Source organism: Cloeon dipterum, chromosome 4, assembly GCF_949628265.1.
Source record: "Cloeon dipterum chromosome 4, ieCloDipt1.1, whole genome shotgun sequence".
Classification (NCBI taxonomy): Eukaryota; Metazoa; Arthropoda; class Insecta; order Ephemeroptera; family Baetidae; genus Cloeon; species Cloeon dipterum.
In genome coordinates, this window is record NC_088789.1 from 11,944,976 (window position 1) to 11,970,251 (window position 25,276).

At 44.0% G+C, this 25,276-nt stretch overlaps 1 protein-coding gene across 2 annotated transcripts in view; it reads right to left on the reverse strand.

Moving 5' to 3' along the window:
• Positions 1–25,276, reverse strand: part of LOC135942656 (contactin-6-like) — a 160,635-nt gene that overhangs the window by 17,896 nt on the left and 117,463 nt on the right. The gene's annotated exons all lie outside the window — the stretch shown is intronic.

Here is a 25,276-nt window from a genome sequence, read left to right on the forward strand (position 1 = left end):
CAAGCAACCGCAGTCATCCCTTAGCATTACAAATTAGCCGAGCGCTCCACGCACACATGCCGACCCAAGCTGTGAATTCAGCACATTCGGCTGAATTTGCACACGTAGACTGATTTCTGTTTGACGTTGCGTTAGTCGGTCAGAGATGGCCGGGCAGAAATGAGCTGATATTTTTCAACTAAGCAAAAACAAGAGGCTGCGCGTTTTTCGTCGGGGCGGTCTGTCTGACAATTCGAATGAAGCGAAAACGCCACGAATCGGTCGCCAAAAATAACTTGCGCGCGCCACAGGTTCAATCGACAGGCGTGCTTTTCGGCGAAAAATCGTCGCCGTCAAAAGGCACGGCGGCATGATTAAAGGCGCTCAATAAAGCGCAAAACGGTGCGGAAAATCAGAAAACCATTCAGTCGGGCAGAAAATCAAAGGCACGCACACGCAATGGAGAGCCGGGCTGAAATTTGCCTTTGTTTCGCGACAGGTTGTCTTTTATTTGTGTAGACGGCGCTCGCTTTTTCGCTCGCAGGCCCCGATCAATCTTGCTTTGCAACTTTTCTTGTTTCCTCTTTCTCTTCCTCTGTTCTGCACAACGTCGGCGGCAGCTAGATTTAGCAACAAGCGAGATTTATCTCTGTTAATCTGACTCGCAGCTGCAGAGACAACTGGCGAGTGCTTTATTGCCAGCTTTATTTCGCCACTTGCGCCCGCTCGAATGTTAGAAACAGGTGTGCGAGTTTCCTCTTTCCCCATTATTCTCCTTCCAGATCGTTCATCGAGTCACATTTAAATCAAACCCTTCTCGCTGAATTAAATTTTGAGAATTCTATCTTTGAGACTTGGAGCAGGAAGCTCGACGAAATTGAGTTTCATTTCAACCCCTCCTCCGCGCTCTACGATCGGGGATGGCAAGTTAAAATTTTAGTTCTCTATTTCTGATGACACTGGATTTCCTCCATTCTACCACTCTGCGCATTTTTACGCCATGCGAATCATTTCCTTCTCATAAAAGATGCAATAAAAGTGTTCCGCAACTGACATAAAGTACAGAATTTTTGCAGTCGCGCCCAAGGCAAAGTGCCGGACGTACGCAATATGCAAAAAAGAGTGCAAAGGTCGAACGGCATTGCTGGAGATTCATACTCGGTGCGCTGCATAATGGCCGACAGTTATGAGCTGCCGGCGAGGCCGGCGCGGCCGTAATGTTGTAACAGCTTGACCACGACGAGCGCGCGCGATAAAGCAAAGAGCAGCGCCGGCGACATCCGACATTCAAAAAGCTGCCTCTGAGTAAAAATGCATTTGGTCAGTGCGCGCGAGAGCGTAATTACTCCGGCCTAATGCCCGCGCGTCCGCTTTTTGCCACATTACACCGTCCGACTGACATTTACGACAATTAAGCGGCCGCGTGGCTCATTATCATTCCGAAAAGTTTGTTGGTTTGGCTGCGACAGGCCCTTTGCTGCTGAAAACAGGCCTGCCAATAGTGCTTTTTCCCATTTTGCAAAAACTGTGACGCCAAATGCCCTTTGGTGCTAAAAATTTAGCTCCGCAATTATAATCCTCTGACCTTTTCGGCGCCGATTTGGCTCAGTTTATTGGGAACGACGCTGTTACTGGAATAAAAATGTTCCCCCGCGTTTATTCAATCATAATTCAGGCTTTACGTTCTGCAAAAGAAATTTTTCGCAAGTCCCCAGGCCACGCGGGGCCTCCTTTTATGTGTCGCAGAGTTTTTTGCGTGACCCTCAATCAAACCCACCACACAGCCGGCGTAGAATTCAATCTAATCAAGAGGTCTCTCCAGGCTGAATATATTTGGAATTTGCGAGACCCCGAAAGAATTGGATTAGCAGAGCTCCTTTAAGGGCAAATATGGCACCTCCATCTGGCGCGGGGCGGCTTGTTGACGCTCCCCCACAGCAGCCAGTCGGCAGGTCTGCTCCCTAATGGCTCAGAAACAGGGCCAGTGTCTAAAGAGTCAATACTTTTCTTCCTTAAAAGCTTTCAGCTCTCTCTCTTATTATTTTTATTATGATGATATGAGCACACAGCAGCAGACCTTTTCTATTTGCCAAGCTTTCTGCTAATCCAATCTTCAAGTACAGACTTCATTCTTTCCTCCACTCGAGGAGGAAAAAGAAAAGCCGCTCTGCCGCCAGAGCTTTCAACGCTTCTGCTGCCACCACTCGCCCGTCTTTTCTTTTTAAATATTCAATTTACTACGAAAATATTGGTAGCCTGAAAATACTTTTCGCACACCGTGTGCTGTAATGCTTCGGAAAAAATTTAATTCGCCGATTTTTCTTCGAGCACGTCGCTTTTTCCGCCGCACCACCCTCCGACAAAGGCGATAAGGGCGCGTTTCATTCCTTTGCTCCGCACTAATGGCCCCGTGATTGAGTTAACATTTCCATCTGCAACCCGGAGCCTCTGAGGTGTCGACGCTGCTTTTGCACTCACTCTCAGCAGGCCGACGACCGAGACTCGGGAGCTGCACCCATTTTTACTAGCCGGCCGGAAAAAAGCTAATAAATATTGCATGCGGCGTCCGGCGCGGCAAAAAGAGGACCGCCAGCCGACCCTTCAATGGGCCGCCTCTTGCACGACGGCATTTTAATGTATTCCAAATAATGGGGCCTTTTGACGCAGGCACAAACGAAAATTGCAAAAAGCAGTGAAAAGAGGCAGACTTCAAAAGTCATTAAGGCCTGCTGTGTAATATTAATTATTGTACATCAAAAGAAGCGGCACAAAATTATTACCAGCGGCGTTTATGTATGTGCATGTCCCGGCCGACGTGTGTATACAAATGTACATAACGTGCGCGCGGCGTGCTCAGAGGCGTTCCCTTTAGCCCTCGTTCCGCTCCGTTAGCTGTTAATGCCCCTTTGAAATTTAATTTGAAACTTAGTCTGCCTTATTGTTATTGAAGAAGTCGTTCCACGAATGAGGAAAAGATTGTCGACACTTTACTTTGATCGCGAACAGTAATGTAATTAATTTCGACCTTTGCCATTTTTTCTCACCCTTTGACTCAAACGGATGTGTAATTGAAATTATTACATCGCATTTAGGCTCTCTTTGAGGCTCTCGAACTTTTATTACTGCGAATCCACTCGAAAACTGTTGGGAGAGGAAAAACGTGCCAAAAATTACGCGCGTTTATTACAAAATTTAACTAGATCAACCTACCCAAAAAACAATTAAGCAAAGCGGGCTTCTTCGCCCTCAAAGTAGTCTCACTTGGCTCAACTACAGAATTTCCAAATTGGGTGATGGCTAATGGTGGGTCCATAAATTAATTACAATTTCCCAGAGCTAGCGACGACGTTCCACAATGAAGCAGCCGGGGAAAGTCATTAACTCGATAAATAATAAAGCAGGTGCCCGCTCTTCCTCAAGCCGACCGTTAAATTGAAACCAGAAACGCTCGCACTCGCAGCCCATTCTCACGTAAAGGTGTGGTAGTGAACCGCAAAAGTCTCTTTTAATACCCAAATGATGATGACGGCTGTGGCGAGAGAGCTCTGCCATTGCCTTTGGTGTGTTCGCGGTTTCGCAGCAAACACACATACACACACACGTACGCATCTCCCGGTGCTGCCGCCACCACCGCCACCGGTGTATAGATTTTGGATACACGAACGCACCCGTAATAATGCACGCATAAAAACGAAGGGAACCACTTGAAGAATAGAATTGACGAGCGAGCGAACGAACGCACGCACGCCCGACGACGATGGTGGCAAATATTTATTCACGCAGTTGACTGAAAAGGAGGAGGAAAATTTTTTTCCTGTTGTCGGCGCACAAAAAGAAGCAGCAGCACGAGCCTGGGAAGATTAGCACATGCCTCCGCCGAATATAAAACCTCCGGCCGCATTTTTATACCACGACGCACTCTCTCGCTAGTTGGCAGGGTGGAGACGACGAGCGGCACAGCATGCATTCGAGTGGAGACGAGAAGACTTATCCACCCCGACCACATTGTCACACTAGGAATGCTAAATTCGGCCTGCATGAAATTCGCACGCAGCTGCCGATGATACGCCGACTCTGCTTTTTATAGTTGGCATCCGAGTGCGGCACAATGGAAACTTTCTCCGGCCAGGCCAGGTGCGAAAATACTCCGACAAGCGAACAGGAAAAGTGTGTTCAAATTATTTTAATTGAACTAACTTTCAGGGAAAATTTAACTCGTTCGGTTTCAACGTCCCACCTGTTTTTCTGTCGGTCCTGTTGGTTTTAAAACTCCATTGACACAAATATTTTTTTTCACGACCATTCAATAAACTTTTCAATATCCAGTGTTCCCCGAATTAATAACGCTAATTGGTAGTGCACATATTATTTCACGAAATAAATGGAAAATATTATCAGAGATAATTTGTTCAACTGCGTAACGCTAATTGTGGTTAAAAATGTATCACTGAAGGCTCTTTCGCTGCTTTTGACACGTGTATCTAAAGGCATAAAAATACTGAAATCATACTGCTAAAAAAAATATCGAAGCAAATTGAAAATGATGATTTTTAAGTCCTTTTACTAATTTCTAACACAATATAAGATTTAATATGAATCAAGAGAAAAATATGTATACTACCTATCGTTTGAGGAATAAAGCTTAAGAAAATAATATTATATTTTTAATTGTGCTTAGCAATGAGCGCAGTTTATAGATTTCAACGACCAGTGATTCTAAAAACTCCTGCATCTATTAACTACACTGAATTTTGTTTCATAGGCAAAGTACTACTGATGAAGCCAGGGAGAGGCGAAATTGTAAGCTGTACTGTATGAGAACGTGTGACATAATTTTCTATACAATTTTTTTACCTTTAGCCACCCACAATTTGATTATTTGGTAATGTCAAAAACTTATTATTTAGTGGCTTAAAACTAACACTAATGAATCTTCCTTATACTAAAACAATAAAGTGGGAGCGAAACATTTTCCATGTAATGGAGCCACGTCGGGGCTAATACCGCATTAATCGTTTTTCTCCACCGACTTTGCTAAATTGTGCACTTGCGAGCTGTGATCAATCAATTTGCACGAGTCAAATTAAGAGAGATTATCAGGTTAGAAGTTGGCGCCTGGCGACCAGAAGGCGATTTTCACTGACAAATTCAGCGCAAAACGAGCTGCAACCGGCAGGGTGAGTGCTGTCGGGTAATTTAAAATTGAATTTCTGCGCGCGAGTTTCGCAAAACCACTCATCCGGCAGCCGACTAAGGAGCAATTTGGCTGAAATCACCTTCCGCGGGGTGCCCTCCTGCCCGCCGAGTGCTCTCTGCTCTGCTCCACTTAATGGCTTTGAAGAGGGCAAATTTTATTGAGGAAGAGGGAGGAGACGTGAAATATGACTTAATCAAGAGTAAACACGATGATTTGAATTATGCGGGGGAGGGGCAGAGCCGGCAGCCCGAGCGGGCCGACTGACGCGGCAAATTAAGTTACGGCCAGCCGCCGCGCGTTTGCAACACTAATCATTTTACTCGCTTTATTATTTCCCCGAAATGGAATCGGGCGTGTCCGCGTGTGCCGGTGCTGGAAATTGAAAACGCGTGCAAATTTATCGATTGACAAACAAACGTCATCATTTAATTAGCCGATGCCTATTCGAGCGTGATTATTAACTTGGTAGTTGAGAGCCGAAATTTAATAAGCGTCCCTGTATGTGTGTTTCCATGCGCGGACGTTCGTGGAAAGAGCTTCTAATCCGTCGAGCTTCAAATCGCTCTCTAACAGATTGCATGTTTTCTGCCCGAGGACGTGTTATTTGTGCAGCAGGAAGTTGAAGAAGCTTGTCACTTTTTTAATAACACCCGCGTTGAAATGACGTTTTGTCACTTTTCTTGTCGGATCCGGCGGCGTTTTTAGATTTTCTCTCTCTCTCTCTCTCTCGCTCTCTCTCTCTCTCTCTCTCTCTCTCTCTCTCTTTCACTCACTCCTTTTATATTGAAATCAAATCAGCGGCACAGAGTTGCGGAACTGGAAGCCAGATGCACGCGTTGGTGCGATGAAAAATGGCGCTTTGAACGGAGAAAATCGAGCGCGATTTGCGCCGATGCTCGTTTGGCCGAATTCCGGATATTGTCGCATTATTTCGAAGGCTGCTCACCAGAGGAATTCGGCGCGGAAACAGCTGTGCTCGATACAGCCAGCCACCAGAGCTAAGCGGAAAACAATTTTCTTCAGGCGGTGGAGAGACGCGGGCGCGACAAGTAATAAACTTGATGCAAATTCGCCGAATAAACCGGTGCGCGAATCAAATTAAAGAGCTCGCAGCAATTTCCGCACCGCGTGCTGTGGTTTTATTGTTTGCGACGATTCGGATTCGTCTGCGCGTCTTCACTTTTTGCCTCCTTTCGCGCCCGTGTGTGCACTCTCAATTGAACGCTCAGCGGTTGTATACGAGCCAGCAGTAAATACACATAGGAAAGACGTGGCAACTTTACACTCGACGGGTTTTATTCAAGGAAGTGCTGTGGAAAGTTTAGAAATTTCGCCGTAAAACACGACGAGCTTCGTCTGTCGCTTCTAGAATGCCGCTGTGTTTGTATTCGATCCACAAATTGCGACTTCCACTCGTCACCGTAAGATAAGAGAACGATCCAAAGACCGACGATTCGATGATTTGATCTCCGATTATTTACTCGCTCGAGGCTTTCTCGCAACCTCTAATAATTATATCTGCTCGTGCACATAAGCGATTTTCGCCACAAGCAAAATTATTATCACAACGCGCTGCTCCTGAGACAAGAGGTCTAAATTGAGTTTTTCTGAACAAACAAAAAGTTCCCTTTCACTTAATAAACGAAACGTTGTGTTTCGGCAACTTCGCCGAAAAAAATCAAAGCCACCGCGACACATCTTTCCACTCTACGTGCCACGCCCTGATGTGCTGCCAGATTTAATTCTTTTTCCGTATGTAAAATAAATGAAATACCAATCTTTTACATTTTATATCATTCAGCGAGTCAGCTAGAGAGTGCTTTCATCAAACACAAGAGAAATTTGGTGAAAAAAGCAACGGCGCAAATTTGTGACAGGCAAATTAATTCAGCGAGGCAGCAGGCCATGAAAACGAAAATGACGGCCACTCTGCTGGCATTTTGCGATAACAGCCAGTTCACCGGCCCTTTTTAAAGTCATCAGAGCGTCCCTCTGCGACAGCGATTTCGCGGCACAGCCTCTCCGTCGCTTTGCGAGAGGTAAAAAAAGCAAGCGACGCAATTGAATCGCAATGGAACTGGCGCTCAAGTGCGCCGACGAGACATACTTGTAATTACAGTGCAGCCAGTGTGACTGATTGCGAACTCGTTCAGCGGAACTATTATCAGATTAGCAGCCTGATTGCTGCATTCATGACAAAATACTCTCTGACCGGGGGAGACAGCGAGCAGCATTGATCGCCCAACAACGACTCCTCTTTTGCGCCATTAATTTTTTATTATATATTTCAACCGAAGTAACAATCGCAGCTTATCGCAGTAATATTGCAAAATCCTTTGTGCCTCTTTTTCTTTCATCGCTTCACGGATTATCTTATCGTTTAAGAATTCATCTTTTTTGTAAGATATTGAAATACAATATTCTTGGAAAAAGCAATTGAAACTCGTGTTTTCCACTAGAAGATGCATTTAAATTCTTTTCTATCATGACAATTTAATTCTGTAATAAAAGCAGTTTTGCAAAGGAGGGAGTCTCGTAAGTACCGCATTAAATGAATTACCATGCAAGCATTATGCAGATAGTGTTTGCATTTTGAAAATATCACAGAGACCACTGCTGCTGGAAAATGTGGAAAATGGAGCAGCGGGACACAAGCTGGAAGCACAAAAATGACGGCAAAGTGTTCACAAGTTTATTTCAAGTACTGGGAGGGCGTGTTGTTCAGAAGAGGCGAAACTTTATTGACGCGCGATTAAAACTTTGATCCAAGTTTAGTGAGCAATAACTGCGCCCTTCTGTTCTAGCGCCGGGGAGCGCACACACACATACACGGTGAACTCCTAAAGATGGATGCTCGCGGCCTAATTGATTAATAACTCCACGATATTGGCGAATAAATGCTCCTAATGGAAGCAGTCTGTTGCAATATTAATCAATCAACGTTGGATTAGGTTTTAAGAGCGAGTTTCGCCGGTTTTTGTCGCAGAAGAGATGAAGAAAAAACAGCCATGCTCGCGGTAACAAATGGAGCTCCGCCGCCGCCCGCAACAATTGTGTGTTCAACTTCTTGTTCTGCTCTTCGGTAATCCCTGCGCTCATTACGTTGCCGGCTCGAATAATATTTCAAAGGGCCGTGCGCGACACAGCGGCCAAATCCACCGTGGCAATTCTTAAATAATAAACACAAGAGTTTCGTGTTTGCCAGCTCGTTGAGGGATCAAGCGTGGCCCTCCGTCGCTGGAGAAAGGGGATATTGTGCTGTGAGCTGAATTTTCACGGCTCATTTTTGCTCAGCAATTACTCTGCGGCGAGTGAAATATCGTGTCGAGTTACAACTCCACAAGCCGAGCGGGAAAATAAGAAAAGGAAGCTGCAGAAATGGCCCCGGACAGGAGGGAAAGGAAGGACTTATCGGACCTTGTTAACGGCGTGAAATTGAGCCTGGCCAGAATTTACTGTTAGAGGCGTCGCGCCAAACGGATTAAGAACTTGCTTATTTTTATATTTTCTCCACACCAAAACTTCAAAGTGCCAAAAAGGCTGCGCTTGACGATATTTATATTTTCCAACTCCTTTAAGCAAATTTTACTTTTGTTAAAAGTTTTGGCTCGGCGTCGCTAGCGCTCCCTTTCCTTCTTCTTTTGCTGCCACGCTTTTTAAATGCACTCAAAAGCGGAGAGAAAAAGTTTACCAAAAAACTTTTTCCACCGTTTCCGCCGTGGACACGGAATACACTGCTACTTAACAAATACACAAGGAGAAGTCCCGCTCCACGAAATTCCCTAGTGGCCCTGGTGTTTGCTCGATTATCTTCAAATTAAAATGTCCTGCTCCTGCATGTCTCTGCGCCAGAGCTGTTGACTGGAATTAAAATAAAAGCGCGCACGTCGTGGCGGTGTTGGCTCAGAATTTGCAACTTTCTTTGCTTTCATGCAAGATCAACGAGGGTAAGAGAGACGCGAAACTTGCACCAGGAGCCGAGAGCGACGAACGCGGATGGATGAATGCTAAGCGCCTGCAAATATGAGCAGCCACGCGACGTGCACGGCATAGCACTCGTGCAGGTTGCATATCCAACAAGAAGCCAGGCGCTCGCAGCTGGCACCACCTGATCGTGCGCTGTGATTCGACCGCGTCTCTGATTTAACCCAGATTTTTAAACAGCTGACGGTTTTTACATTTCAGTTATGTACGCCGCACGTTGTTGGTATCGCGACTCACTCAGGGTCCTGTGCACACATATCGCGGCCCAGCGACAAAACCAAGGAGAGAAACTTATTTTTTAGGCACAAAAGCTGAGGTAGCTTGATAACTTTGTGGCCTTTCCCTAAAATTTGCATCCAGACTTTCCTGCAAAGAGTCACGAACCAGACAAAAATCTCATCTGAATAACGAGTCTTTTTGAACAACTCGCTCCCACTCAGTGTCCCTTTATCTCTTTGGCAAATAAAAACAATGGAAAGAAACGCCCTTTCTTATTCTGCTCGGAATGTCAAGTATTAAAGAAGTGCTCTGCGCGCGTGATTCCACGAAGCTCTCGCTGCCTCTCTTACTTTCCGTGCGTCTAATTAAGATACACTCGCTCGGCCTTAAGTGACGCAACTCTAATCTCAAAGGACGTAATTATTGTTATAGGGAAGCGGTCCTTTGATATCGCAGTCTAGTGTATAAATAAGATTAAGTTATGTCTCCATTATTTGAGCGAAATGCACGAAAATAATTCTGCTGGCGCTCACATGTGAAACGGATACGCGATACACAGTGAGGAATCTGCAAAGGAGGCAGTTTTGAAATCAAAGACACAAAAGTTTCAGCTCTTTCGCGTCAAAAGTAATGAAAAATTCCACTGTCCTTTTGAAAATGTTCTCTTGCGAGAGTCGTGTTCGTTTATGCGCACTGTGCTCGCGAGTCAGTCAATCAGCACATTTTCCAGCTGACGACCGAGATTTCTGCAATTCTCTCCCCTCGCTGTACGATCGGAGGGAAATTCGGAACGAATCTCTCTCTTTTTTTAGAGCAGTAATAGATTTGGTGCAGCATTTGTCAGACGTAATTTGGGGAATCGGTATTCCGTGCCAGGCAAACAATACCCTAAATCAAAGGATAGACTAAGTAAGTAGTGTGCGCGCACCCACCTAATTTGAATTTTGAATAATGCAGGAGGCGGTAAACCATATTGGCCCTTAAAAGTTATGGTCTCAATAAAAAGTTTGGCTTCCGAGAAGTTTCTCTCGCACCGAAGAGGAGATTATCAGCCGATTCTTTAAAACGGCCCGGTGGCTCTCGCTTTTGTACATATAAAATTGTTTCAAGACCGTCGATTGAAACGAATCAATTTGAGAATGGTACTAAAAAGGATATAAATTTTAACTAATTGTAAGAAGAAAAAATTTCATAAGCCATTATTAGTTTTATACAATTGATTATTTAATTTCTCTCCTTTATTTGTTAATAGAAGCACTCATTTCGCATTTAAATTATTTATTTCACAATCGATTTATGAAAACTCTCTAAATATCGGTGTGGCGTTTTGATAAAATCATATGCAATTCGCCACAGCCTCAGAATTGAAGCAAGATCGTGTTTTCGGTGCGTCTCGTGTTATTTTAGCGCGGCTACCTAAGCACACAGGCAACGGCTTATATGTTGTTACAGCGGCCGGCCAGAACGACCAATCGCAGCGCATACAGCAGCAACAACTAAGGGAATTAAAATCAGTACGCCAACGTCATCATCACTCCGATGATACTGATATTACCGGAGCATGAAAAAATCTGATTATATTGGAAATTACATGTCGGGAAAATTTCCATGTGGATAGTTCGCCGGCTACGTCGATCGAGTGTCCATGATACGCGTCCATTGTGTTTGACGCTGTGCACGCCAACACGCACTCATTTGCTCGTGCATTCTGTGAAATCTAGTTTGATGCTTCACATACAAGCGCTACAGCACATCGTAAAAATAGGAGGCGAGCCGCTGTTTCATTGCGGAGTGCGTGCGCTACGCTACAATAGTGTGACAGGCAGAATGATTCAATCTGAGTGACAACTTTTAACGACTGCAATATACGCGACGCACGATACCAGCCGATCTGCACGGCTTCCAAACTCCCAATCAGATAATTTTTATTTCTTTCTCCTCGTGGCCAGAGAGCATAAAAATGTGGCGAGATTACCACTAAAATAGTATAAAAGAACGTTTTTTCAGATCTTTATAGTTTCTTTAAAACTCAACGAAAATAATTAAACCTCACAGTGAGCCTAAAAATTAATGATTCACTCATTTTTTAATTCATACTTAACTTAGTTTTTTTTTAATTTGTCAGAATGACGCAGTGCTTATAATCATTACTTGAAATTGCTTTGTCGTGTTCTATTTTTAATGACATAAAATATTTAATTTGTTGGATTTGTTAATCTAAATTGATAAAATTTTCCACTGAAATGTGCGATTTCCTAAATTATTAACCCTCACGCACCACCAGCGGGTTTTCCGCACTGCCGATTCTTCCGTAGACGAGGCAGAGACACACATACGTCTATGATATATACATAAAAGCACGAAATCCAAATGAACTCAACCTGTTTCAGCGTGAAAAACGTCAAGGCTCATCCTTCTTTCTCTGTAGGGCTGATTATACAGTAGAAAGCCGACTCGGCGGTGGCAGAAATGTCTGAATGCGGGAATTTCTGCACGGGGTGCGCTAACTCTGCATGTGCTGTGTGTATGTGTGTGGTAGTATAAATAGCGGCTTGGCGAAATAAGATATGACTGACTGACTAGCTGGTTGACTGGGTTGACGGTGCCGCAGGCTGTGCGATGATTTCACGCTTGATTCTTGTATGCAAATATCTTTGTCTAATATTATGCAGAAAAGGCTGCTGGCTCCTTTTGTAAAAAGCGCAGGATCTGCATTCGCGAGAACAAAAGGAGCGGCACGTCGGCTCGAGGAATTTATATGTACGTAACGTACACGCTCAGGAGGAAAAATTATGCATGGCTGACCACATTATTCCCTCGTGCTAATAGCAAATAATAAAGTAGCTACGCTTCCACGCGCAGAATTCATCCGACTCGATTTTCGAGTGTCCCGGATGAAAAGCGGCGCGGATTATGGACTCGGCATGAATGCGAGCGAATTCAACGCGCTGTGAAACAAATTGGACTTGATTGATTGATCCGTGGCACAAATTTATGCGTAATTGAGATGGAGCAGGCAGCCACTTTGTCGGCGAAATTAAAAACTTCAGTCCGGCAACTTTGCTCTCGTGGCGCGAGGGCGCATTAATATTTATGGATCCACCACCGAAAATGTCTTTATGATTTGGGCCGGCTTTCAGGCGGCCAAGTTGCCCGATCCTAATTCCGCAGAGGCGGTAAAAAGCCACCATACTGCTCCGTCCGTTCGCTTGCTCGCGCGCACGGCCTCGTTATTATTATTATTTTATTCGCCCATCATTTTCGGCATTTGGTTAAATGACGGAGAAAAGGATAAGACGCGCTCGTCTAGTCTGCTCGCGTGACGAACTGCAAACGGTGCTCCTGAATCTCGCACTAAATTTAAACGATCGCCTCATTTTGGCGGCAGAAAATTTCCATGCCAACGGCTCATCTCGATTTAATGACACGCCGAATTGCCTACGCTTTTCTGCTAAATTCGCGCGTGTGGTCGCTTCCTGAGCGAGAAATTCTTGAAATAACCTACTTGTTTTAGGCCGGCTAAATATTTTTTGGGTGCAGGTTAGTTTATTAATAGTTTCAGTATAAAAAATAAAACGACAAAAAACTTTTTCAGATCCCAAAAGCTGGAACTCGAAGCGCTCAAATATTTGTGTGAAAATTTACCTGCTATATGGTTTGCTCTTTCGTGATCCGACTTCATGATATATTTGTCTATTTAGCATTTCAATTACGGTGTGGAAGCAAGTTGCCTTTTGAGTGTTCTAAAATAGATCGCAGTCCCAAGTCCCAAACTACCAAGTTTCCGATTTATCCAGACGTGTAATACAAACTTACTTGTTTGATTCTGGATGAATACCCTAACATTATGTATTTTGCCAAATGTTTCCTTGATAAAAAGGATAAGTGAAGGGTCTTGAACAGAAGAAATATTAGAAAAAAATAGTTCCTTTTTGTAGAGTTAACTTTGTTTTGACCTTTTTGGCAAAATCACAAAATGTCTCGACATAATATCGTCTTTCCTACAGGAGCACTTTATTTATTTGAATTAGAAATGCATTGAGTGGGGCATTTTGAATGGGACACGTCCACATTCACTTCTGTGCAACTCCAGGCGTGTGTATGCTCTTGCTGATCGACCAGCAGAAGTAACGTCTCGCCTATCTCAGTTATTGTCACAAGCTGTGCCGACGTTCTTTCTTCGAACCGCAGTAAAAAGAAGTGCGGGCACTATACATTATTACAGTAGCGCATCTCGCAATCCTTTCGGCGCGGATATCGTGCTAGCGAGAGAGTTTCTGCCGAAAGCAGCGGGGTTTATACTTTCTTCGAATCCGACTGCGCGAAACAGTGCGGCGGCAGCCATTGTCTTCGCTTCGGGAGGGTGCATATTTCACTCAGTCAGCCATTTACATGGCTGGACGAATTTATCACGAATTCGGTGCCCGACTTTTTATATTTATTCTCCAAGCGTACGTTTTTTGCACATAAACATTTTATTGTGTATTACAGATATTGGTCACTGGTGCTGCTGCGCGAATACTCGAGCTGGAGACAGTTTTATTGTGCAAGAAGTACGTACGAATTTATCGTCGTGACCTAATTGAGGAGCAAGCCAATTTTTCAAGCATGAAATCAACGGCCACTTTTGTCGGAGATCTCGACTGCGCAATTTCGCAAAAGTGCAACAGGGCTATCGTCGCGCGGAGTACATCTGCTTCGTTCGCACTGCAAGACCATGATTCGCGATCGATAATAGAGATATGGTTTTCCTAAACATTACTGCGTTCCACCGCACGCAAATCCATTTTTCTACCCGCTTGTCCGCTCTACCTTTCGTAACCACGGCAATAAATGGAGGAGTTAACAAGTTCTTCGAAAAACAATAAATCTCTGGCAGAGAGGCGGGGCCGACAGGATTCCGGCTGCAGCAGCGTTTTATGAATCCCTTCAGCAGGAAATTGCAGTGATACCCGCGTGAGGAAAAGCTGCCGAAGCTCTTTTGGCAACTTGAACAGCTGTACTTTTCATAAAATTTGATTACCAAGTTTTACTACGGTGAAAAAACCGCGACGATCGAACGGTGGCTTTTAAGAGCAGTGCAATTTCAAAATCACTGCCATAAATAGAAAAAGGATAAATCTTATCTGGTGCATTTCTCCTGCGCGCCAATAAATTCTTTCGTGCAGACCGTTCTCTTTTACACTCACTTTTACCGGGCGCGTTTAATTTAATGCACGGGCGGCCGCTCTTTGGTTTTTAGATATTAAAAGCCGTGCACTCATATAATCCCAGCTTTTTATATCTCGTCTGCGTTCGAGCGGCAGTAAAAGTGGGTGCACTCGGAGCAGATGCTTTGCACGCTCTCTCTATGTTGGTCTAATGGATTGCCTATTCGGCTAATGCCAACTGATGTGCATTTCGCCAAATAAATTGAGATATGCATCCTCGCGACGGCTTAAGTATGCGCTCTTATGCGGTGGCATGTGCAATTTTCGCCGCAGTCACGTCTCGCGAAAGATGAATGCAGAGTGAACTCCGCCTGCATGCATGCAAGCTCAGGCTGGAATTGTGGCGGAGAAACCTTTTAGCCGCTCTTTGCACTCGATGCATATTTTATTTATTAGCAGCGTCGGTTTCAGCAAGTTCTTTTGTGGTTCCGTGTTGCACTCGAGTGCACTCTACGCTAATTAAAAAGTTTAATAACCATGCTGCTCTAATTAGCACGTTGCTCATGTAATAGCAACACGACAAGTTTGCAAAGATTATTTACCCTTGCATTCAATTGTAAATTTTAATTAGTCGCGAAGTTTAATGGGACTCTTTCATTACATAGCTGTTTTTATGTATTGACAAAGCTTCTTGCTTGTAAGTGGGGAATTCAATGCTTTCCATGGAAGGAAAAAAGGACTAGTACGATACTTGAATGTGTAAGAGTTTAGTATGAAAATGTTGCACTCATCAAAAACCGTATCTTTGCATATTGCTGTAAGAGATTTCTATTAAAATTGGTTTTGCCTATTTAAGAATTTTTCGTTCTTAAGGCAATTTTTAAAATGAGCTTTTGTCAAGTTAAAATTAAAAAAGTAGTAAAAAGAATGCCAGAGTGATTTTCATTCAATCCTCGTAATCGTGAACCGAGTCAATAAAAAGGTAATAAATTTCAATTTATTGTTGCGATCAAGGACACTTTTACAAAGCAGGAAATTTTCTTTATCAATAATGGCTTTGCGTTTAGACTGAATAAATAGTGGTCCTTCCTCGTGAATTTCCGCGACAGGGAAAACCGAGCAACAAACGAACATTAGGTATTGACAAAAATCGATGATGGCACTCATCCAAAATGCAAACTCCTTCCTGGAAAAGCGCATTTCATATATTCCGGCACCCGGTCGAATCGCTTCCTCTGTTCGCGTGCATTGGATTGACCAGTAAAAAGACCGATTGATCAGACCGGCTCGGAGGTGTTGGGACGTCATTTGACATCACACGCGGCAGCGGCGGTGGTGGCGAGCATTGTGTGTGCACCAAGTTGTCCGTCTCAATAATATTAATTGGTCGTCAGAGCGCAATCAATAAGTCCATGTAAAAAACGGAGCGGACGGACGCATCTGACAGGCCGGGAAATGATTTCAATCATCGGTCCTTTATTGGCAACAATTGAGTGAGCCAGCCAGCCAGCCATCGAGTGCCCCCATCCAGCAGCAGACACTTTTGTCAGCCAGTTTACGTCCCAGTGGCTGCAGCACATACGCGCGCACACGGTTATCACCATCGAAAAACCATTTGCCTCTACAGATTATGACGCCACAAGTGCCACTTGAGCATAATTACTCTGCCTTTCGGCCGCTGGGGGACGATAAATTTGTCACTGGCTAATTGATCAATTGACGCGGGGCAAACAATTAAATGCGGGCCACCAGAGGTGGATTTGGTTTGCTGCATAAATTGAAATGGGAGGGCGAATCAATTGCAAATCTCTGCTCATGATAATGCCTTTGTGCATTTTAAATGAAAATGATTATTTCGGTAATGTGTTTTGCATTGGTACGATTTCAAATCATTCCCAATATGCTTTGATTAGTTCTGCTCTGATTGGGTGTGTTTAAATCAAAGTTCAGTGTGGCGTCGAGGGTTGTGTGGGAAGTAAACTACACACTAGGAAGGCTGTCATTGCACTCAGCAGCGCTTCTCGGCGAATAAGAAGTGGAACGCAGTGCACATTATGGAAAAATGTCTGGCTGGTTCATTAGGCCACCACCCGCTAAGGACTGCTGTTAGGTAGCGAGCAGGCCGTATCATTATGAAAATTTAATCCGAGATTGCAGCGGTGCGACTTAATCTTGAAATACGCCCAACGCCATAAATAATAATTAGTCAACAGCCAGCTCCGGCAGCAACCTTTAAATTACGGAAAGTAGCAACGCCACTCGGCGCATATGCATGTATACAAACATATATTACAGCTAAATAAGTTTTAATTGTGTGAGGAATGGATGGCGCCGCCCGCTCGCCGCCGCCTTGTTGCTTTAGAGTGGGCTGCTGCGTCACCTTCTCCCAGAATGTACACGAGTCAGTGTAATATGTGTATGGCAACCCGTAATGTACACATACACACACGCAATGCGCGCGCCAGTTTGATAACGATCAATGCAGGCGGCCATTCATCTTAATTTTCCCATTATGCCCTCCGCGATGTAGCACATAAACACCCACACCAATAAACAGGACCACATTCGAATATACAGCAGAAACTTCTTTGCCTTCGGTTCTCTCTCTCTCTCTCTCTCTCTCTCTCTCTCTCTCTCTCTCTCTCTCTCTCTCTCTCTCTCTCTCTCTCTCTCTCTCTCTCTCTCTCTCTCTCTCTCTCTCTCTCTCTCTCTCTCGCTCGCTCGCTCTCTGCCTGCTGTTTGCCGGCCTGCAGCGCAAGGCCTAGCTGCAGATGAATCATTTATGGCATTTCCCACCAGGCATAAGCGCGCTTGCCGGCCGACCGACCGTCCGACCTTTGGCGTCGACCGACTTGGTGATTTATGCGCGTCGCACCTAATTTCAAATTGCTCATGCGTGTGGCGACACTTGAAAATTTCACGCTAGCATGCACGGCCCACGGCGGTGCTAGATTTTCAGCGGTTGTTACGATATGATTATGTCGTAATGTAAATTTATAACATCAACATCACGTATCTAGTACAGCAAAAAATTGATAATGGGTTATATTATAGCGCTGTATGTGGAATTAGAATTTGTTCTGAGCGTAAAAAATAAAGTAATATTTAAAGTTACTGCTTTTGAAAAATCCCAAAAATGACTTCGAGTCGAAATTTACTCAATTAGTAAGATTTATTTTTAAGAAAAGTTCCTGCAGAGTTTGTATGCTTTTTAAATGGCGAGCACTGTCTCCACTCTTATTTTATAATAAGGAGTTTCCAAGTCAGGTATTTACCGCTGGATTAAATTTTGACAAAAGAAATCGTAATCAGTCATGTCATGAAATCATGGCTAACTAATGCTACAAATTCTCGAGGAAATGACAAAATCTGGATATTATTGCAGTTTGTCCCTCTTTTGCATCTTCAAGAGTCTCTGGCGCTGAGCTCTCCCGAAAAGCCCACTAAACTGCTTGAATGTTGCAACTTGCCAAACATGAAAATTGAAGAAGTTCAAAATTGACATGCTGCTTTCTACACTTACAAGACCCGGCGGAGGTGGTAATGGTAATACTGGCTCATCTCAAATAACCAACTTAAATTATTACTTTATTTAAGCTAACTTCGCATATCATTTAAATAAATTTTGCCCAGCATAATGAACGTAGAAACAATAATATTCTGTCCAACTTGGTTGTATAATTCCACTTGAAATTGAATTTTAGATGGAAACTCAAATGAAATAAAAGCACAGCAGTCGATATCGTTCATGCTTGCTGTATAAGCTGAAGTTTCAGACACGAATTTAATATTGTTAATATTGCTTGAATCACATACAACATATACAAACAAATTTTCAGAGAGCACAGTTGAACGGCGGAGAAAAGCAGATTGTTTCGCGCATGGGAGCTTTTGCCATACTCGAGGCGTCAGGCGAGCGAAGCGCGGCTGTCCACATAAATTACGCGCGATGAATTAGGTATTAAACGGCCACGGAATGAATTTAATCCGGGATTATGAAGAGCGCGAGTGGGCAGCATTCGGACGGGTTGGTTGGTCGGCCGGCGAATCCGAAATAAAGGGCCATAAATAGCGCGGCCAGCTTCCACCACCACCACTACCACCGCCGACCGGCCGTCCATTGTGCCGTGTTTTGTGTTTTTGACCGCTCTGTCTCGCTCCCGCAGCAATAATGCCGGGCCGAAAATTCTGCCAGGCGTGGTAAATGAAATGACCTCTTTGCCGGTTGCATACAATACGTACGTGCAGGCGCCGCGCGCGCGTTATCTTTCGCAGCCGATTGTTCGCGTGCTTATAAAACGCACCAGTTAGTTTTATTATATGCACTCGACCCTTCCTGCGTCCGAAACGAATGCCTACGAGTGTTTGTATTTATACGCGGGCACAATTGTTTCACACACGAATAAAACTCGGAGTGTAATATTAGTGCCGGGAGGTTGGCCACGCTCGGCTCGTTTTGTCTTTCCCGCTCGCAGTAATAATGCTGGCTCATGAACCCCTCTCCCTGCGTAGACCCGCGTCTATAATTATTTTTGTGCTTCACTTTGAATTTAATATTCTCTTATCTCTATCTGTGATAATTCCAAGTATTTTATCGCCGCGACAAGAAAATATAATCAGCCTGCAGAACAGAGTGGGGTTTTGACAGGCAATTTTCAGTATAGCAGCGCTGCGAGTTATTATTTAGGGAGAAATATATCTTAAATGTGATAGCGCAAGTTTCTGTCGCTGCAGTTATATACTGCATTTTTAGCGCTACTTTATCGTAGAAGCGAACATGCAACGCGGTCTACGTAGGCGTTGTGCACGTTGCATATGTTGTGTTCTGGTTTATATTTCAAAAATAAACTTATGCTCTCACCGTAGCTTTTTTGGTTCTGACAACGTGTACCGCATCAAATTTATTTTGTAATAAAAATAATGCCCTAAAAGGAAAACCTCGCAATGTACTAAAAATGCCCTCATTTAATGTTCTTTTATCGTTTTCTGTCATAAAATTTAGGCTGACCTAACAATGCGTGATTTACTGCGACGAAACACGACGTAATATAAAAACAAACTTAAACACATATATATTAACATTATCCAATAATGTATTTCATTTTAAAGATGCAATTGTAGCGGAGGAAAATCAATTGATGACTTTTAAAAGCATTAGTAATTCATTCATTTTGATTCTATTATAGCTGTATACACATAAAGGTATCTGGTTTTCGTAGTAAATCCCGATAACCATAATATGGAGGTTGGCCAGAAGGATTTATGCCCTCGATAAAGTATAGGTAAATAATTCTCCGTGTGGCCAAGGTTGCTTTAATTAAAGTTTAAATTGATTCGCCGCTCCCTAGTGCACGGTGGTGCGATTACACAAATGGACCTTGGAAAGTGGGGCGCGCGCTTACACACACACACACACACACACACACACACACACACACACACACACACACACACACACACACACACACACACACACACACACACACACACACTGAGAGTTAGTTGCTCATCTCGAGGCCCCGTTTCCATTAAACTTATTTCGTTCCGGGTGACGAATGAGCTGGAGCGCCGGCCGGACCGTTTTATCCACTTCGCGAGCAAACAGCGAGCGCATTTTTCCAGCCGGGGTCTTCTGCTCCGACTGGTCCATCCATCCTTCCTCTGGTTCGAGTTCGATAGGGTGCGCACCATATAAATAAATAGGCAGTGGCCTGCTTTATTTCTCCTAGCACGGAAACGCGTTTTTTCCGTTTTGGCCGCGCGTTTTACGACTCGACAATACAATAACGCACCGAGCGCACACAACAACGTTACTGCTTTAGTGCGCCATTATTCGGCGCTGCTTTGACTCTGGCTAGCTGGTAAGTAAGTGGTCGACCGAATTTATGGCGGCCTAAGGCAGCTAGGGTTCTAGGAGGGGCCAGCGTGCGAGAGGGTATGTTGGCATTCACAGCAGAAATCGTGAAACTCGCGTTCTCGACAAAATAATGACGACGTGTAAGACTCAAGTCAAAGTGTGAAGCTGTAATGCAAATTAAAGGCCTGATTAAATTAAATGCTTAATATGATCTGGTTCATAAAAGAGATTTTTTTCATAACTCGAAAAAATCAATCATTGCTGAAAAGCACATGAGCTTGCAGCACAGGCAGTAACGTTGATATTTATACTAAAAATTAAAATTGCTCTTTTGTTGCACCTAATAGTTTCTTATAATTTAAAAACTTGATTTTGTGATTTTTTGTGAGAGGTTTTGTTAAATATAGCTGTTAACATAGCTTAATTCGGTATACAGTTTTTATTTTTTAATTTTGGGATTGAATTTTTTAAATTTATGTCCTACAAAATAATATTTCTAGAAGCTCTTTGCTCCCGGGAATCGCAATTCGCAAAGAGTTATGCCATGAGAGAGCCTCGGTATACCATGAGAACCATAAACCACACATTATTAGCAAAACTCAAGAGCTCCTACCCGGAAAATTCGTTGTTTAGAGAAGGCAACAAGCAAAGCTTGTGAGCGAAAAACGTTCGTAATTTCGAGAGGCTGAGTTTTTTCTAATGTCCTTTCCCGTATCCACCAGAGCGGTTGTTGTTTGCTCCGCGTCAGAGAATATCTACGCAAAGGTGGGCGGCTTAAAAAGTAAAAAGGATTCCCGGAACTGCGGAATAAAGAAAGCTCGCCTGCTTTGACTGAAATGACTTCTGGTGCTGTTTGCAGATCCCCTGCCATTGTGCTAAAATTTGCTACCGGCAGAACAGAGTCGCCCAAATTACGAGCCCGTGCCGCTGTTATTGTTTGCCCCGAAAATAAAAATCCCCCTTTGGCTTAAAATAAACACACGTCTCGCGGAGCGCACACAATGAGGTGAGCGACTTTCTCGCACATTTTCTCCACTTTTTCCGCCAGCGTCGAGCTTGTTATTTTTATAGAAATGTAACAAGAGGCTCAGTCTCTCTCTCTCTCTCTCTCTCTCTCTCTCTCTCTCTCTTTCTCTGCGCAAACAGACTGACTGCTCCTTTTTGCTCATTTTCCAGCGTTAGTCCTGCAGCGGGCATCATTTTTGACTTAGGCCTGAGTGTGATTTCTCGAGGGGACGTGTGTTCGTTGCACAAAAGAGAGGCGTCAAAAAATAGCTCCGGAGCCGAGTATTAGAGGCAAGACTGTCTCAGGATCAAAATTTCGAACAATAACAGAAGCAAACCTTTTCACGAGTAATAAATCGAAGCTAACTCGCATTTTACGGTACATCCTGATGCTAAGATTCATTTCTTAGCCAATTTTGTAGCTGTTTACATTTTTCGGCTCATTTTGGACGCTCCCTCGGCTAAAAAGCACTAATTCCAAGCACAGACCATTAGTAATCAGTGCCTCTTCACATTTAATCAACCTCAATTTACTTGATTGTGCGCAGGTCGGCCCACGCTGAAAGCAGCGGGGAAAATGCCAGAGACCACAGTTAGAGATGATTAATTGAATGATCTCTCATCACGGTGCGCTCGGATTTCATCGTGGAAATATTAGCTTGAGCCGCCTTGCGGTTCAGTTTCGCTGACGACGGAGATATTTATTTGTTCAATAAGCAACTCAAGTGCTGCTCTACTGACTGGGGAATATTTGAAAGTGGCTGGCCTGCGGAGAGAGATCCCTCGCAGCCTAAATGCGCTTAAAAAGTGAAGACAAGACGCTTTTTGGCTTTTAGAGCTGGAAATGTTTTGCTAATACCGAGAGCGACCCGCGCTTTTGAATATGCACGGGCTGAGAGTTATAAAGCATAGTGAAAGAGTTGCTGCTTTTCAGCCGGCTAAGATTTAAAACGTGCCAGCCAACTTACCGCCCGGAGTGAGAGAGAGAGAGAGAGAGAGAGCTCGCAGAGTGCGAATTTCACTCCGCTCGCTGCGTTGGCTAAATGTGGAGGAAAAAGGAGCGTGCAGCTCCAACTCTTGGATTCGCAATTCGATCTGTTTTTCGGGCATCAAAGCAGTACGCTGAAAAAGCAGCCCTTTGGTTCAGCGCAGTTTGGCTTTCGCACTAATGCACATAATCCTTTGCAATTAGTTCGTCCTCTTTTGTGCGTGAATTTGGAGAGGAAGTTTTTCACAAAAGGCTGGCGAATATTTTCCAGGATTAGTCAGTATTTGCAAAATGTTTGTGCCGATTTATGTGCTACAGGTTTGCAGCTACAAATTCTAGGCCACCAACACGAAATTTTAATTTTTTCAAACCCAGCAGGTGGAAAAGTTGAGTTCATGTTTTCATAATTTACTTCCAAAGCATATTAATTAAAATGTATTTAACTATTTCAACCTTTGGTATTTTAATATTAAGTGAATTTAGGTTCAGGATTCACGGCTTGTGGCTGAAACCCAACCTGGTGATGTCGCACTGAAAATAGGTATGAGGCATTTTATTTTCAGACGGTTATAATGGAACGTTAATAGGTATGATCAGATTGCTAATGAAAGTAATTGCTCGCCAAGGATTCTGAGCTCAAGTTCCAGAAATACCGTGAAAAACCTGCCTGCAATTAGCAGAAGTGGGAAGGACGAACCCACGCGCGTCGAGCACCTCTGCACCCTGGCAAAATCAGTCTGCTTTTATTTCCCGAAGAGCTGCGTTAACGACAAGCGATGCGAAATCATCAATTTGAAAGCGTCATAGATGGAAGAGACGCTCCTTTGGAATGAGAACAAGCCAACAGCAGCATCCTCTAAGAATTTACATCTCTCGCTCTCATTCACAGCGCGCGCGGTAAGCAGGTTAAACTACGTAATTAAGACGCAAATGCACAAACCGCGCGCTGATTGTGACTACCTCCAGCTATGAAAAGCGCGGAGGTTTTTGTGCTTGAATTGCGCTTGCTCTCATCTTTGCGGCGTGCAGTTTTTGCCGGCGCTGAAAAGCAATCCTCGAGTTTTGCTCCGACTCTTTTGATTCGAGACGCTCCAGCCGCCATTCTAACTGATCCGTGTACCTGTTGAAAGGGGACGTTATTAAAACTGGTGCACCGTCTTCGCTCTATTAAAACCTCCAGAGGGGTGGGAAGGAAGGAAGACAGCGTGTCGGCGGCGGCATTGCTGCCTCATTTCATCATCATCTGCTCTCGGCAGATTGCAGAAGTTGTTTTTAATCTTGGAAATTAAAAAAAGGCGACGCTGAGCACGCGGACGAACCAAGGAAAAACTATCAACTTTGCTTCTTGTGCGAGCGAGTGCCGGCGGGGCGGGAGGGGCCAAGTCGTCGGTTTCGCGCAAACCCCACAAGGGGCACTCTTCTTCTCTATTGTTCAAACATTCATTTAGAATGGAGAAGGAGCGTGCGGCGGCGCAGCGTCGCAAAGTTATGAGCCAAAGCCTAAGCATGTTGGCTGACTGGCTGGCTGGGCCGGGGTCGCACGAGAATTGAAATAATTTAGCCGCTGCCCCAGTGCTAGCTGAAGGTGTGCCAGCTGTATTAGCAACTCAAATATTTGAGACTGTTTAATCAGCTCTCCTGCCTCTGCAAGTTTACTCTCAATAGAGAACGTCATGACGTTGTGTGCCGACAGCTATATATTCAAGGAAAAGAGTTATGTCATTAGGGAGAAGCTGAGATTAATCAAACGACGATACTCAAATATTGTTTCAAAATTTGATACTGTCAAGGAAAGGATTTACAGCATTAAGGCAGGCCAATGGATATATTCAAATTTATTAAATATACTTTAATCTTTCATATTTTATCAAAAAATGACAAATTAAAATATTCACAAAGACGGATGAATGATTTTAAAACTAAAATAATCTTTTGCTAAGCACACACATTATTTTACTAAAAGTTCCATTTCAATTATTGTTGTTGCTGTCTTTAAACAAGACTAAATAACAAATACCATATATATGAATATTGATTCATCTTTGTAAATATTATTCCAGCTCATAGCTAGTTAATGCAAATATTAATGTAGCTCATACAGCAGCTGCTCTTTTTACAACTATAGGGCTTTCCGGGTTTTCCCTAAAAACTTCCACGTTAAAAAGTTTTTAAATTGCTTTTGCAATTTGCAAGGGGGATTGCTGCTGCTAAAAGTTCCTCTGCCGTAATTTGCAGGAAATTCTGCACAAAATCGATCGAACGTCATTTGCATTTACGACTGCTCGTATCCACACAGCACCTCAGCAACCATAACTCGAGGCCCTCACATCTAGATTACGAGTAATCTGCCACGCAAAAATATTGCAAAGCCATTCGCTCTAATTTCAAGGCCGATTTGCAGGCGCCCCACGGGGCGTTTCTGCGATAGCCGATCCGTGGGAGAGCAAGCGCTTCCACCGGCCAAGATATTATGAACGAGCTCGTAAATAGGAGCGAGTGCTTATCATTATTTTGTATTCCACAGTGAGCGCGCAGAGAGTTAGTTTTCCTCGTCGGATGCAGAGTGTGATGCTGGTTGCTGCGGTGCGGCGGCGGCGGGCACGGGTCTGTTGAGTGCACGGTGGCGCAAGAGTCGTGTGTTACACCGGGGATAATAATACTTTGAAATCTATTTTGTGTCACGTTTAAATACTCGGCATACGAACGACCAGTGCATGTTTATTACACACACGTCGGCCTCACTCGCAGACACGATAAATATACACAAAACGCCCTGGCACATCCTCGGTGCGCTGGATAAACGTTGCAAAATGTGTGTGTTTGCACTCCACGGGCAGATTACGCGCGGTGTTGCGATTTATTCAGGCCATTCGCTGCACAGCAAGCGGAAACTGTTG